This window comes from Pan troglodytes, chromosome 11, assembly GCF_028858775.2.
Source record: "Pan troglodytes isolate AG18354 chromosome 11, NHGRI_mPanTro3-v2.0_pri, whole genome shotgun sequence".
Taxonomy (NCBI): Eukaryota; Metazoa; Chordata; class Mammalia; order Primates; family Hominidae; genus Pan; species Pan troglodytes.
Genome location: NC_072409.2, coordinates 27,001,848 through 27,018,077, shown reverse-complemented (window position 1 = coordinate 27,018,077; position 16,230 = coordinate 27,001,848). Strand labels below are relative to the sequence as shown.

Here is a 16,230-nt window from a genome sequence, read left to right as displayed (position 1 = left end):
TAATCCCAACACTTTGAGAGACCAAGGAGGGAGGATTGCTTGAGGCCAGGAGTTCAAGACCAGCCTGATCAACACAGAGACACCCCCATCTCTACAGAAAAAGGAAATGGAACATGGGATCAAGCACAGTGGCTTATGCCTATAATCCCAACACTTTGAGAGACCAAGGAGGGAGGATTGCTTGAGGCCAGGAGTTCAAGACCAGCCTGATCAACACAGAGACACCCCCATCTCTACAGAAAAAAAGAAAAAATTAGCCAGGCATGGTGGCGAGTGCCTATGGTCCCAGCTACTCCAGAGGCTGAGGTAGGAGAACTGCTTGGGCCTGGGAGGTTGAGGCTACAGCGAGCCATGATGATGCCACTGCACTCCAGCCTGGGTGACACAGTAAGACCCTGTCTCAAAAATAAAGAAATGGAACATGGAACAAGTCAAAGGGATACAGGAACCAACCTGAAAGAACTAATGGCCCAAGCCATGACAATAGAAGGAACAAAATAAATAACAGCGTTGGATTATAAGCCAAAATGTCAATCTACATGAGTCCATACTGATGGAAATAATTATTGAATGATGAAAGAAATTGGGGGGGAAGAGGCAAATTTTTCTTATAGGAAGAATTCAAAATAATATATGTGGCTATTTCCCCCTACAGGAGGTGGAGCTTAATTCCTGCCCACCCTCCCCCTTGAGGGTAGACTAGATTTAGTGACTACTTCTTTAGAATACAAAAAGGGAGAAATGTTAACTTCACAGTAGAGAAAACTGTCAAATACTATCTTAGTCCAGTAAGAAGGTAAACCTCATGATGTCATGCAGATATCATGTGTCCCTGAAATGATGTGACAAGAAAGGCATTTTACCCCTCTGGTATTCATAACAAAAACCCATAACCCAAATCTAATCATGAGTACAACAACAGAAAAACCCAAACTGGGGGACATTCTATAAGACACCTGGCCAGTACTGCTCAGGAAGTTCAAGATCATGAAAAATAAGAAAAGACTAAAAAACTGTCTCAGACCAGAGAAAGCTGGAAAACATCACAACTAAATGGTCCTGTGCACAGGATCCTGGGGGGGGGGGGGGGGGGGAAGGACATTAATGAAAAAACTGGTAAAATCCAAATAAAGTCTCAAGTTTAGTTTAAAAAATTAATAATAAAAAGAAAGAAGGGAGGGAGGAAAGAAAGGCTCAATCTGAGACTACCAGTGATTTTATTTGATAAATGCTGAATGCTGCTGTAAAAGAAGTTCTCAGGAATGCTGAGTTCAACCCACAGTGTTTGCAGAAGTTACAGGTAAGGGAGCAGCTCCTTAGTGCCTTACAGCTAGGCCATAGAAACTACAAATCTGAGCTACAGAAACTGTAAAAGAAGTGTTCTGTGGACAAAGGCAGAAAATTAAACTCTTCATAATAAACTGACCTAGAGAATCTCTGTCAAAGTTAAAGAAAACGGTGGGGGGAGATGGGGGGGTGGGGTGCGGCGGCAGGAGGGTGTGGAATATCCAGTCCCCGTTCCTTTTCATGCAATCATTTGGATGCTTCTATGTATGCCCAGCATAGCACCTAACATCTTCTCTCCCTCACGAGACAGGCAAATGTAACATCCTAAACACAATAAAATTATGAGAACATGGGAATGGGAAGAAAGAGCACCAACCACCATGTGAAAGGGTCCTGCTAAAACAGGCTGGGTACACCAGAGGAAAATGTAAAGCCTTCTACCTTCGAGGTGAATCAATCTAACAGTGTTAGGTCATCTTTACAGACCCATCTATACTTAAATAAAAGATAAGCTTGTTCAAGTTTCACAAAAAAGAAGAAAGGTCAACATCTACAGATATAACCAACTGCTACATTTTTCTTTTCCTTTTTTTTTTTTTTTTTTAAATAAGACAGGGTCTTGCTGACACCCAGGCTAGAGTGCAGTGGCGCTATCCACAGCTCACTGCAGCCTCAACCTCCTGGGCTATTCTCCTACTTCAGCCTCCCAAGTAGCTTGGACTACAGGCATACGCTACCACACCCAGCTGATTTTTTATTTTTTGTAGAGACAGAGGTCTCTGGTCTTGAATTCCTGGTCTTGAATTCCTGGCCTCAAGACAGAGGCTAGTCTTGAATTCCTGGCCTCAAGCGATCCTCATACTTTGGCCTCCCAAAGTGCTGGGATTACAAGTATGAGCCACTGCACCGGCCTAAGTCTTTTGAGTATAGTTAAACTTACCATTCCTTCCCTATATGACTTCGGAGTTTCTAGGCATGCTTAGAAAAGTCATTTTCACTGCAAAATACTTTTAAATATTATATTGTGCAGAGAAGAGTTTACACAGACCCAGGACTGCTACCTGCAGAAACACTTGCTTTCAGCCTGGCACGTGGTTCACGCCTGTAATCCCAGCACTTTGGGAGGCTGAGGAGGGCAGATCATGAGGTCAGGAGATAGAGACTATCCTGGCGGACACGGTGAAACCCCATCTCTACTAAAATTTCAAAAAATTAGCCGGGCGTGGTGGCGGGTGCCTGTAGTCCCAGCTACTCAGGAGGCTGAGGCAGGAGAATGGCATGAACCCAGGGAGCGGAGCTTGCAATGAGCGGACATCGTGCCACTGCACTCCAGTCTGGGCAATAAAGCGAGACTCTGTCTCAGAAAAAAAAAAGAAAGAAAGAAAGATGTGCTTTCTAGCTGAGGCTGGCCCGTGGCTGATATCTGGAAACCTGGATTTCAGCAGGGTTCCCACCATTCCCAGAACTGCTAAGAGTGGTTCACTGTGCCTGTCTGTGCAAATAATATTGTTTATGCTGAACACCAGCTTCCCTTCAGGGCAGAATTTTGGTACATTTTAGGAAGAAGGTACCAACATGACCAGCCCCAAATAAAAACCTGAGGCACTGAGTCTCTGATGACCATCTCTGGTGGATACCATTTCAGAGGTGCTGTCACAACTCACTTCTGGAGGAATCAAGTATGTGCTGTGTGACTCCACCAGAAGATTCTTGGAAGCTTGCACCTGGTTTCCTCCAGATTTCACTCACATGACTTTTCCCTTTGGTGACCTTGCTACACTAAATCTTAGCTGGGAGTACAAATATATGCTGAATCCTGTGAGTCCTACTAGACAATCACTGAAGCTAGGGGTGAACTGGGAGTCTCCTGGCAGGTATATTTATCTATGTTTTCTTTCAAGTACACTTATGATTTTGCTTTCTGCATTCAAGTCTTTGATCCATCTGGAATTTTCTTTTGGTATATGGAGGGATGTAGGAAACAAGCCTTTTGTGGGTTTTTAAAATCTTCTTAACTATGTAATAATACATACAGAAAATCATTCAAAACATAAATGCACGGTTTAATGAATTATTATAAACAATCTTGTGACTACCCCCCAAGTCAAGAAGAAAATTTATTTTGAAGCCTGCATAAAGAAAGATTTGTACTGGACTGAAAACAGAACTGAAGAAGACTGAAAGATTATATAACATAAAAAAGCACAGTGAGTTTTAAGGACTTGCCTAAGGTCACAGATTAATTAGCAGCAGAGTAAGAATAAGAATGGAGTCTTCTGACCTTTAGTCTAAAAATCCTTGCCTATACCATACAACTGTCTCCAAGAATGACCCTATTTTCTATCAGGTACACATACTATACATACTACACCTTATACAGGAAGTTTTATTTGAAAGAATATCCAAACGTTCACTAGAATGTGTCTCATTCAGGCAGTATTTATTACAAAAATGGAAAAACATACAAATTCAAAGGTCAGAAAACACTAGAGGGAACTCACTACTATGAATAAGAAGCTAACTCCATATGTGACCAGCTGCAATTCAACCTTTCTCCTCCTCCTTCCTGCTCATCAAAATTCTCTCCTCCTTCAAGGCCCAGCACCCTCCCAGTTTCACAGTCAAGCACTCATTCTCCTATCTAGGTCACTCATTCAAGTATCTACTGAAACTCTACCATGCGCAAGAGCTTGGTGGTCATGGGTAAAAAGAGTGAAGAGGGAAGAGGCATGGATGTTGTCCAGGCTTACCTCACAAGTATGATAACTGCATGTAGAAAGAAAATAACAGAAGGCCTAGGACAGACTGTTTGCGAACAACAGCATTTAAATGCAGGAGAAGGAAAGTCTGAAAAAGGGAATGGTAGGCAACAGACAAAAATAAAAAGAAAATGTGGGGTCAGAATAATTAAGAAAGATTTTCCTAGGAGACAGCAGTCAACCATTTCAAATGATGCAAAAAGATCACGCAAGATAAGAATTGAAAAGAATCCAGTTAATTTAGCAATAGAGTTCACACCTGACCTTGGCTCAGGCAGTTTCCATGAAGTGGTAGAGACAAAAGCAGACTGTACAGGGTAGAGGAATCAGTGGAAGATTAAAAAGGATGTGAGGAATACAGTAAATGACAACTCTTTAGAAACTTTTAGTTATGAAAGGGGAGGGGAAAGTTATTTTTCATTATTTCAATCAAATAACAGCTCTGAGCACATTTAAATAGCAAAAGGAAAAAGCCACTAGAGAGAAAGAAACTGAAGAGGGAAAAAATTATTAGACTGTGACCCTGAGAATATGGGAGAGATTAGGATTCAGCACAAGGTCTGAGGAATTACCTTAGATAGGACAGGAAGGCCATCTCTGCCATTATAACAGAAGGGAAACAGGACGACTGCTGTTGATAAAATCAATCTTATAAATTTTATGGAAGGGCCTGAAAGAATTCCCTTCTGATGGTTTCTATTATTTCTGTAAAATAGAAGGCACAGTCTTCTTCTGAGATTTGCAGAGCAGAGGGCAAGTTGGCAGCGTGACAATGGTAGGAAAAGGCTTGCCCCAGAGTGAAGAAAAGAAAATTGACTGGTAAAATGAACTACAAATGTGAAGAAAGTGTAAAGGACCCAATTGAGGTTAGTGAATATAAATTTACAGCAGCATTAATCCACACAGTCAAACAAATAAAAAATAAATCTCCTATCCTTTCTTCCCCCTACCCCTATAGCATTTATATCAGTGTCTAATCACCGAAAAAATACAAACATATACAGACAATGTTTTCCAAACCTTCAGTTATAAACGTGATTTAGGAAAATATCCTTTATTTCATATCAACCAAGGAGAATTTCTGCTAAAAGAAGTATCTAGATTTTGTGTGCATATACATACACACATATGAGAAACACACATTAAAAAAGTATAAAATTCCTCCTTTGCATATATTATGGGGACAATTCTAAATGGGCTATTATTTATAAACTATACATTATTAATATAGACTTGCGAAAGCCCAACTAATGATTCTCTCCGAGAGTCTAAGATATAAAGGAGCCAACAGACCTATATTTTCATGTCAGATACATTACTGGTTTTAGTTAGTAAACTAAACCTCTCTAAGGTTATTAACGAACTTGTCTATTAGGAACAGCATAAGATTGCTTCATAAGAATGTTGTGAAACATTATATAATGTTATATATGGCTATCATATTACAGATGTAGCTTTTATATTCTTGTGTAATAAAGAATTTAGGTGACCTCTGTCCATGTTCCTGAGAGGAAAGCACTAAACCCTTCGGATTTCCCCAGTAACTGAAGTGCCTTTGTTATTCATGGTGGGACCCTCTAATCACATTTGATAACTTACACTGAGGAAGTAACTCATAGTGGGCCCCAGATTGTTTACGCTAAGAGATACTCAGGATGGGGGTTGATCACACTAGAAAGACTAATCATCTTGCAGGTTTTCAGCCAGGTGATTAGGGGAGTTGGACAAGGGGAAGGGTTGGAGAGGGAGAGGAGGGTTGGGGGGGGTGTTAGAAATTGAGTCACATGGGCAATGATTCAATCAATCAATCACACCTGGTCAATAAAACCCTGGACACCAAAGTTCAGGTGAGCTGGTGAGCTTCTGTGATCAGCAGTGCATTGTGTGTATTATCACACATTGCTATACTGGGAAAGTACCCTGACACAACAGAAGCTTTGCATCTGGAACCCTCTCAGGCCTTGCCCTACATGTCTCTCCCTTTGGCTGGTTTTAACTTGTATCCTTTTCTATAAAACCATAACCATAAATACAGGGCTTTCCTGAGTTCTGACTCATTCTAGCTAATGATTAAACCTGAGGGGGTCCATGGAGACCCCCAAATCTGCATCCGATAGGTCAAAAGTGAGGGTGGCTCTGGGATAACAGGAACTTGTAGGTGGCATATGAAGTCGATTCAGTCTAGTGGAGGGCTATGCCCTTAACTGGTTAGGTTTGGCAGAGTAATTATATATGATATAAAATATTTTCCATATGTTATATAAATATTGTATATAATTATCTCTCAGAATACATTATTCCTTTAATTTTACCTTTTTCTTTTTTTTTCCCTTAAGCTCAGTGGCAAGAAGAAATTATTATCTTTTTCTTTTTTGTATTTTTTGTAGAAATGAGGTCTATGTTGCCCAGGCTGCTTGTGAACTCCTGGCCTCAAGCGATCCTCCTGCCTCAAACTCCCAAAGTGCTGGAATTACAGGTATGAGCCATCATATTTGGCTAATTTTACCTTCTTTTTAAATAAAGCTGACTACTACTACAAAAATAAGTATTTTAATAAATCAGAAGTCTACGAAATATTTGAGAACACACATTCCATCAGCTGGGAGCAAAACATGAATTATTAGTAGAATCCCACCTAGAGTAGGAATCCTATGCTAGGTATGTTAATAACCCCATTTACTACCACCAAAGGAAAACTGAGCCAGGCCAGAAAGCTAAAAATCCCATGTGACAATACCTCAGAGACACAAGAGCTCATCATACGGAGGCATAACTTAGTACAAAGTCATAATTACATGATTTTAAGGGGCTTTTTTAATTACTTCTAAAGACAGACCACAATGATACAACTTACAATTATAAATTCTGCTTTAAAAAACTGGTTCATTTTAAATTACCACAAATATGAACTGTATTATTTAAAAACCTCCCCACACAAAAAAATGCCAGGATCTTATTAATTCACTGGTAAATTCTCCTTCATAACTTCTTCCAGAGAAGAGAAAAAGGTGGGGTAAGGGGATGGCAGGGGAACACATCCCTGAATGTTAAGAGGCCAGAATAACCTTGATACCAAACAAGGGTATCCCCAGAAAGATAAAAGCAAATAAAAGATATTTCTCATGAATATAGACGCAAATGAGATAATAAAATAATATTTAAATCATAATACATAAAATAAGTAAAAAATATGTGAGTCAAATCCAGCGATATATAAAAAGGATAATACATCATACAAAAATTGGATTTATTCCAAAGATGCAAAGTTGGTTTAATATTGAAAATCAGTGTAATCTGCCACATTAACACAATAGAGAATAACAATCATATGATCATCTCAATATATACAGAAAAGGCATTTGATCAAATTCAAAATCTCTTCATGCTAAATAGATGGGAACAAACTATTCATGTTGAATAGACAAGGAAGAAAAGAGAACTTCCTTAATCTGATAAGAGATTTTTATAAAAACTTACAGCAAACATTATATCTAAAGGTAAAATACCAAACACTTTTCCTCTGAGTTCAGGAACAAGGTAAAGATGTTCACTATTACCAATTCTATTCAAATTTGTACTGCAAATTTTATTCAGAGCAATAAGACAAAGAAAAATAAAATGCATTAAGATTACAAAGGAAGAAATAATATTTTCATTATTTAAAGATAATGATTGGTACACAAAAAATCCAAAACAATCTATGGAAAAATTAATAGAATAACAAAATACACAAATCAATTGGTTTCCTATATAATAGTAATAAACCATTAGAAAACAAAATTTGAAAACACCTATTACAATGACATCAAAACACATCAAATAGCTGGGAATTAATCTAGGGAAAAATGTGTAAGACCTCTACACAGAAAACTAAAATACACTGCTATGAGAAATTAAGGAAAACTTAAAGGATACACCATATTCACAGATTAGAAAATATTAATAAGATGTCAATTCTCCCCAAATTGACCTATAGACAATATAATCCAAGCACAATCCATCAGATAACTTGGGTAACACTAAAAAGCTGATCCTAGAGCCAGGCACAATGGCTCGAGCCTATAGTGGTTCCAGGCCAGCCTGGGCAACATAGGAAGATACTAACTATCTCAATCAATGAATGAGTGGATGAATAATCTTTAAATGTGTGGATACCACTAGAAGAAAAAAAAAAAGTTGATTCTTTCTATAATTTAAAGAAATGCAAAGGACCAAGATTTGCCAAAACTATCTTGAAGAGGAAAAACAGCTAGAAGACTTTGGTCAAATTTCAAGGCTAACTACAGTAGGCTGGGCACAGTGGCTCAGCCCTGTAATCCCAGCACTGTGGGAGGGCAAGGCAGGCTGACTGCTTGAGCTCAGGAGTTTGAGACCAGCCTGGGCAACATGGTGAAACCCCATCTCTACCAAAAAAGAAAAAAAAAATTTAGCTGGGCATGGTGGCGTGCACCTGTAGTCCCTGCTACTTGAGAGGCTTAGGTGGGAGAACTGCTTGATCCTAGGAGGTAGAGGTTGCAGTGAGCCAAGATCATGCCACTGCACTCCAGCCTGGGCAAAAGAGCAAGACCTTGTCTCAAAAAAATAAACACATAAAATAAAAACTACAGTAATTAAAAGTATACTATGCTAACAAAAAATAAGTAGACCACTTGAACAAAATAGAAAAAGTGTAAAAGACAAACAGGTATATAGTCACCTGGTTTAAACAGAGGTGTCACCGCAATGTAGTGAGTAAATGATGGTCTTTTCAATAAATGGTGTTAAATCAACTGTATTCCAATATGGGAGAACAATATTTAATCCCTACCTCACACCATATCTATTAGTCCGTTTTCATGATGCTGATAAAGACATATCCAAGACTAGGGAATTCACAAAGGAAAGAGGTTTAATGGAGAACTACAGTTCCATGTGGATAGGGAAGCCTTTCAATCATGGCAGAAGGCAAGGAGGAGCAAGTCACATCTTAACATGGATGGCAGCAGGCAAAGAGACAGCTTGTACAGGCAAACTCCCGTTTCTAAAACCATCAGATCTCCTAAGACCCACTCACTATCACGAGAACAACATGGGAAAGACTCACTCCCATGATTCAATCATCTCCCACTGCATCCCTCCCACAGCACATGGGAATTATGGGAGCTACAAGATGAGATTTGGACGGGGACACAGAGCCAAACCGTATCATCAAACAAAATCAATTCCAGATGGATCATAAATCTAACTGTCAAAGGTAAAACAATAAAGTTTCTAGAGAAATAAAGAATATTCTCATTACCTCGAGATAGGAAAAGATATCTTAAAACAAGAAGCTAGATGGTATGGGAGTCTGAAAAATATGATTAGCAGAATCTGTCCCAAAGAGTAGTTTATAACTGTGGAGCTGGAAGTAACCGTCACTGAAAGAAACTTTCATAATCTGACAAAAAGCACCTATGTAAAATCTACAGCAAATATATCTCATACAAAATCAGAAACAAGATGTGCACTATCATCACTTCCAAGCAAATTGAACTGGAACCGCTAGAAAATGCAATATGGAAGTAGGAGATACTAAAAACTGTCAGTATTCACAGATTACATGATATTTATGGGATAGGGTATGCAAAATAAGAAAGTTAATTATGTTGCATACAAGATCAGAGTACAGAAGTCAACTGAGATAAATGAGAACAAAGTATCAGACAATGTAGTTTTTAAAAACATATAATTAACAATGGCAATAAAACTACAAGTTATCTGGAAATAAATCTAATGAAACATGTCATAGTCCTTTACAGAGAAAATTATAATCCTAACTATAATTCATAAGATCTAAATTAATGGAGAAGCACAACATTCATGGAATTTTTTTTTTTTTTTTTTTTTTTTTTTGAGACAGAGTTTCACTCTGTCACCAAGGCTGGAGTGCAGTGGTGCAATCTCGGCTCACTGCAACTTCCGCCTCCCAGGTTCAAGCGATTCTCCTGCCTCAGCCTCCCAAATAGCTGGGATTACAGGCATGCGCCACCATACCTGGCTAATTTTGTATTTTTTGTACAGATGCAGTTTCGCCATGTTGGTCAGGCTGGTCTCAAACTCCTGACCTCACTCAGGTGATCCACCCACCTCAACCTCCCAAAGTGCTGATACTACAAGTGTGAGCCACCACACCCAACTACATTCATGGATTTCCATGTCAGGATAGGTTAGTGATAATAACCCCCAAATCTCCATGGCTTAAAAACAACCAACATTAGTTTCTCACTTAGACTATGCCTCAGTCATAGATCAGGAGGAGGGCTCTGCTCACTACAGTCGGCTGATAGAGCCAACACCATCTCAAACACCGCTAGTTAGTGCCATATTCTCAATCCTTCTGGCTCAATTCAACCCTTCTGTGGTGAAACTTCTGTGGTGAATCACATGTCTCTCACTGTGTCCCCAGCACTAAATTCTATTTTGTGCCCAAAAGAGAGAACTAGAAATATCTGGTAAACAGCACTAATGCTCACAAATAAACTCAGTATTGCAAAGATGGGAAGCCCCCAACAGTCAAACATTCTCTACAGAAAACAGAGTGCTTTGTGAAAGCTGAAAAAAATTATAAAATTCCTTTAGAATATGAATGGAACAGAGTATGTAACAGCAAAGAGCCAAGAATAACTGTCAATTTTCCATAAAAGTGCAGTAGGAGTGGCTCAATCAGATTTCAAGACTTATAAAGCTATGACAATTATTAAGACTGAGTGTGACAAAAGCACCGGTCAGCAAATAGACAAATCAATAGATTAAAACAGAGAACACAGAAAGAGAACTGGGAATATATGGAAACTTGAGATTGACAAAAATGCCATTAAGAATCAGAGAAGAAAACAATGGACTACACATCAGAAAAAAAAGATTCAAATCTAACAGTACCAAATGTTGGCAAAGATGGGAAACAAACCAAGAACTCTGGTCCACTACTGATGGGGTACACATATTGATACAATCTCTGAAGAGCAATTCTGCAGTAAAGACATCTCTAGCAAAGTTGAAGAGGAACATACCCTTCCACCTAGCAATTCTGCCATTCAAGAAGCCCATCTACAAACTGTTTATCACCAGTCAGCAAAGAGATAAGGAACACTTTTTATTGAAAAAGTGCTTCTAGAATAAGAAGTGTTAAATAAATTAACAGTGATAGTTGATTTACATTTTGATGCAAGTTCCTTATTTGCAAGAAATAATTCCCTAATGCTCAGACAACACTTTATGTAACACTGTCCTAGAAAAAAAACTCTCCCAGGGGCCAAGTGTGGTGGCTCACACCTTTAATCTCAGCACTTTAGGAGGCTGAGGTAGTCAGATCGCTTGAGCTCAGGAGTTCAAGACCAGCCTGGGCAACATGACAAAACTCCATCTCTACAAAAAAAAAAAAAAAAAAATTAGCCAGGCATGGTGGTATGCACCTGTAGTCCCAGCTACTCAGTACTCGAGAGGCTGAGGTGGGAGAATCCCTTAAGCCTGCAATGAGTTGTGATCGTGTCCCTGCACTCCAGCCTGGGCAACTGAGCAAGATCCTATCTCAAAAGAAAAAAAAAAAAAAAAGAACTCTCCCAGGAAGAGACAAGCACAAGGACACATGTGTGAAAGTGTTCACAGCCTAGGATTAGTAAAAGCAAAAATATAAAAACAATCTAAATATCAGTCAACATGAGAAGGAATAAATTATGCAGAGTCACACAATGATGGAAATAAATAAACAAGGATTACATGTTACAATGAGCCAACAAGACCATATCTGAAAAATCTAAGATCAAACAAAATAAGTTGCAGAAGATAAGATATGTACAGTTTAGTCCCATTTATGGAAAGTTTTTAAACACAATACATATTGGGTACGATACATCACAGTAATGACAATCTCTGAATGAAAAGGGAGAGGGAAGGAGGGGAGGAGGAAAGAGAGGAAAAAAGGGAAGAAAAGAAAAATGATATGATAAGGAGTAACACAGGGGGTCTGAATTGCATCTGCAATGTTTATTTCTTTAAAAAAATAAAATAAGGCCGGGCGTGGTGGCTCACGCTTGTAATCCCAGCACTTTGGGAGGCCAAGGCCAGTGGATCACCTGAGGTCGGGAGTTTGAGACCAGCCTGACCAAAATGGAGAAACCCCGTCTCTACTAAAAATACAAGGAGGCTGAGGCAGGAGAATAGCTTAAGCCCGGGAGGTGGAGCTTGCGGTGAGTCGAAATCATCCCACTGCACACCAACCTGGGCAACAAGAGCAAAACTCTGTCTCAAAATAAATTAATTAATTAAAATAAAATACAAGACCTGAAGGTGATAGCAGAAAATGTAAAAATTTGACAAAGATGAGTCAGACATACATAAATGTTAATAAGATTACTCTCCAAGGCCGGGCACGGTGGCTCATGCCTGTAATCCCAGCACTTTGGGAGGCCGAGGTGGGTGGATCACCTGAGGTCAGGAGTTTGAGACCAGGCTGGCCAACATGGTGAAACCCTGTCTCTACTTAAAATAAAAAAATTAGCCAGGCATGGTGGCGGGCGCCTGTAATCCGAGCTACTCGGGAAGTTGAGGCAGGAGAATTGCTTGAACCTGGGAGAAGGAGGTTGCAGTGAGCCGAGATCGTGCCATTGCACTGCAGCCTGGGCGACAAGAGCAAAAAAAACTCCATGTCAACATTACTCTCCATACTTTCCTTCATGGTTGAAATAATTCATTATTTTTAAAAGAATATATATATATTCCATGATAATTTTATTTTATGATATAATTATATAAAAAGTGAAAGAAAATACATCATTAATTTTTCTTAATACTTTTCAAATATTTTTCAGTGAAAATACATTTTTTGATTAGAAAAAAACAGCATAAAGGCCAGCATATGCAGTGGCTCACTCATGTAATCCCAGCACTCTGGGAAGCTAAGGCAGAAGAATCACTGGAGCCCAGGAATTTGAGACCAGCCTAGGCAACACAGCAAGACCCCATCTCTACGAAAAACTGAAAAATGAGCCAGGCATGGTGGTGTGTGCCTGTAGTGCCAGCTACACAGGGGGCTGAGGTGGGAAAATCGCTTCAGCTCAGGAGGTTGAGGCTGCAGTGAGCTAGATCACGCCTCTGCACTCCAGCCCGGGTAACAGAGCAAGACCCTGTCCCAAAAAAAAAAAAGTATACAGAGCAAATATTTTTCAAAAATCAAAAATCCATGTTTTAAAGACAAGAAAAAAATTTTTTAATCACAGAACTTTGAAGCTTGAAAGGAACCTTAAAGCCTATGAAAGAACAAAAAGAGGCAGGGCACGGTGGCTCACACCTGTAATCCCAGCATTTTGGGAGGCCGAGGTAAGTGATCACGAGGTCAGGAGTTCAAGACCAGCCAGGCCAACATGGTGAAACCCATGTCTAGTAAAAATACAAAAATTAGCTGGGCATGATGGTGTGCGTCTGTAATCCCAGCTACTCAGGAGGCTGAGGCAGGAGAATTGCTTGAACCCGGGAGGTAGAGGTTGCAGTGAGCCATGATGGTGCCATTGCACTCCAGCCTGGGCGACAGAGCGAGACTCCATCTCAAAAAATAAAAAAAAAAGAAAGAACAAAAAGAACATTTGATCTCAAAGGAAAAGTATCAAAACCCTGAGAATCTTAAAATTCCAAAACAAAACAAAAATCCAGTTTAGCTCATGTTAACTATGACATTCTTGTAGGAGGAAAAAAAATCTACTAAAAATATAAATAACTAAATACACACACACACACACACACACACACACACACACACATATATATGTTTTTATTTTGGAGACTGGGTTCTGCTGTTGCCCAAGCTGAGGTGCAGTGATGCAGTTACAGCTCACTGCAGTCTCAAGCCATTCTTCCACCTCAGCCTTGGAAGCAGCTAGAATCACAGACATATATATGCCACTGCACCCAGCTAGTTGTTTTATTTTTTGTAGAGATGAGGTCATCCTATTTTGCCCAAGCAATCCTCCCACTTCAGCCTCCCAAAGTGCTGGGATTACAGACGTGAGCCACCACACCCAGCTCATTTATTTTCCTTTAAATAATTCAAATTTATCTTATTCGCCTGTCTTTAGTTTCTCTATCTAAAGATGAAGAAGGAACACTCCCTCCTCCTACCCGCATAAAAAGAAAACGACCAGTAAAGGTTTAAAGACTTCAGCACATTCTTCAGATCTCTCTCAAAAACACAACTTTAACTTCTAAATTAGGGAGGAAAAGCTATTTTCTTACAGGACTAGAAAAAACAATAAACCTACAATTACTTATTTTTCCCTCACATCATTATTAATGGAAAAAGCATGTTAAAAAAGAAAAAAGAGAAGAGAAAAAAGAAGAGAAGAGATGAGAAAAAAGAAGAGAAGAGATGAGAGAAGAGAAGAGAAGAGAAGAGAGAAGAGGAGAAGAGAAGAGAAATCAGTTTCCTTTCAGGAAAACCTGAACATCAAAATATTCCTTTAAAATTATACAAGAAAAGTATACTATCAAAAGGAATAGAGAAAGGATTCTATTTAAGGCAATGTTATCCCTGTTTGGTTGAATTTCAGAGGATTCTTTCTGGTTTGTTTAATTATGTGTCATTACTAACTTACTTCATGAGCACGAATTACTTGCGTGAATTTCTGAGTGACAGGTTTCAGGTTTTTTAAGGTTGCTTAAATTTTCTACAAAGAATATTTTTTTCCTGAATATGAAAGTAAATTTTAAAATACAAATCAGGTTAGAGGTCTTAAGGAGAAGCTGAAATTGAAGAGAAAGCTGAAAATACCTAAGACCACCGCTAACACTACACGATATTTTTTAAAAGATCTATCAAGTTACTACGGAAATATACTACACTATAATAGACGATTTCAGAAAGAAATATTCTCTCTAATGGTATTTACTTTCTTCTGATTCACAGATATAAGTATATAAAATACATCATAGTCACAAAGCAGATTCACATGGCCTTCTGAGCCTCAGAAAAATGTTGTGAGGTGCACTTATAGATGCATTTATAGACTCACCATCTAACTGACCTGCCAGAGGTCACCATGTGAATGATACACAGATTCAGAAGCTGAACCCAGGACCTGAGGTCAGGAGTTCAAGACCAGCCTGACCAATATGATGAAACCCCATCTCTATTAAAAATATAAAAATTACGCAGGCGTGGTGGCATGTGACTGTAGTCCCAGCTACTAGGAAGGATGAGACAGGAGAACTGCTTGAACACAGGAGGTGGAGGTTGCAGTGAGCCCAGATCACGCCACTGCACTTCAGCCTGGGCATCAGAACAAGACTCAGCCTCAAAAAACAAAACAAAACAAAAACAAACAAGCTGAACCCAGAGAGGCCTTTACCCTCCAAGCGCACACTGGAACACAGTACCTGCCTGTAAAGAACTTCTAGTAAAGCAAGTAGTATTACCTCCAATTTACAGTTGAGGAAACAGAGCCTTGAAAACATTCTGTTGACCAAGATTCCAAAACTACTAAGTGGCAGGGCTGATTCAAACCCTAGACAGTCCAATGCTCCTTCTAGCACACTAAATTATAACATGGTTTAAGCGAGAAAGTAGGTGGAGAAGATACTAAATCTTACTAGACGACTATATACGACGTGACTCCAAACCAGCAGAGATGCAGCAGTTACTGCCGAGAGAAGGAAAGGAAGAGAACAGAGAAAGATGAAGAGGAAGGGGTGAACCAGTAAAAGGGCAGAAAACCAAGCACTCTTAAAACAAGGCCTTTTCCTAGGACATACCAACTCTGGGCAAAGAGAGTGAGTGAGTGAGTGTGAGAGAGAGAGAGAGAGAGTGCGTGTGTGTGTTTCGTGTCCAAGCTGAAACGTGTGTGTGTGTGTGTGTGTGTGTGTGTGTGTTTCACGTCCAAGCTGAAACATTTTCAGAAATGGGAGCCCAGAAACTAAGAAAAGAATAAGAAACTAAAGTATAGGGAATTCACAAAAATTGGAAATATCAGGCTGGAAGGTAGGGAAGAGAATGGACTCTGACAGTCAGTACAATTAGGAGTTTGAGGCTAAAACTATGGAAAAATAAGGAAGCCCTAGCTGGCATCTAGATTTTGTGTGTAATACTAGTATTTTCTGGTAGATCAATCCTGTGAATTATAAATCTAACCAGATACTAACCGAAAGTTAAAGTCCACTTCATCTATCTGAAATATCA

The 16,230-nt window shown here is 39.2% G+C and overlaps 1 protein-coding gene across 12 annotated transcripts in view; it reads right to left on the bottom strand.

Annotated features, from left to right (window-relative positions):
• The window catches only part of ECPAS (Ecm29 proteasome adaptor and scaffold), a 123,460-nt gene that overhangs the window by 91,513 nt on the left and 15,717 nt on the right, over positions 1-16,230 (bottom strand). The gene's annotated exons all lie outside the window — the stretch shown is intronic.